At 38.1% G+C, this 1,130-nt stretch overlaps 1 long non-coding RNA gene across 1 annotated transcript; it reads left to right on the top strand.

The window, feature by feature from the left end:
* Positions 1 to 13: 13 nt before the first annotated feature.
* On the top strand, positions 14 to 512 carry LOC111386781. Its single transcript, XR_002701322.1, has 2 exons — positions 14 to 96; positions 174 to 512. It is a non-coding gene; the product is annotated as an uncharacterized LOC111386781 (long non-coding RNA).
* Positions 513 to 1,130: the final 618 nt, after the last annotated feature.

Raw genomic sequence — 1,130 nt, 5'->3', positions numbered from 1 at the left:
TATGGTTTTTTTTTTTTTTTTTTTTTTGAAACTCTAGTTCTATTGTGGCAATGAAGAAAGCAGGGGATTCTATATCGACCCGGTTCAGCACTTCTGGTTAGTTCAAGCAGACTCGACTTTTACATTCGTACATATGAATGCACCTATTTATAAACCGATCCTATTCGTTTCAGGATTGGATGGGAAGGTAGTTATATGGGATCTAAAGAGCCAAGAAGACCTGTCAGAATATTTTTGAGTTCGAGAAAATACTTGCAGCCCAGTAGCCAGTTGGGGAACTATGTTTTATGGGATGATTTAAAGATGCTAGTGAAGTACAGTATATTATGAATTTATACTTCCTTGGACAAGTAATAAAATTGCTTGGTAGAATAGCTCTCTTTGTACACAATTTGCAAGAAACCTCTTGATCATGACTATTTAAGCTCGTTAATCACATGGAATAACTACTGTTGGCATTCCCAGTTTTTTACTATAGTCTATATATATGATTGAAGGATGAATATTTACTTCGTTGTTTTATTTTCTAACTTAGTTTATTCTAAATTTTGTTAATTCGGGTACACAGGATACCAACTCATTTGACATGTGGAGTTAGGTCAGTGTAAATGTTGTCTCGGTTCATACTCTTGTCGTCTAGTTAGTTACCAAGTCTCGTCCGCCGGCTTCCAATGGCAACTTGGGTACACAGGGTACTGAGGCATTCGATACATGGAGTTAGATCAGTATAAACTTTGTCTTTGATAAGCACACATGTTTGTATGGTCTTGTTTTTTCCAGTCAACAACCAAGTCTAGTCAGAGAGAGGGTCACCGGGATTCAATAGCAATTTGGGTACACATGGTATCGATTTGTTCGATACGTGGAGTCGGGTCAGTGTTATCTGATGAGCACACGTGCAGTTGTTAGCATATTTTTGTTTTCAATTCCGCAATCAAGTCTCGTCCAATGAGTATCACTGGCAGCCAATCGCATACCATTGTCAATAAACAACCAACCTTTTGTTCAATTAGCATAATGAATAACCAATCAATCTTGTAGACGGAAGCATGACATCTAAGCATGTTCTATTACATGAATTGAGCCTTGAAGCAATTCTTCCGCACACTCGCTCTTGCAAGGCTAGCCGG

Source organism: Olea europaea, unplaced genomic scaffold (assembly GCF_002742605.1).
Source record: "Olea europaea var. sylvestris unplaced genomic scaffold, O_europaea_v1 scaffold37213, whole genome shotgun sequence".
In the NCBI taxonomy this organism is placed as follows: Eukaryota; Viridiplantae; Streptophyta; class Magnoliopsida; order Lamiales; family Oleaceae; genus Olea; species Olea europaea.
This window is presented reverse-complemented; position numbering and strand designations above follow the sequence as displayed.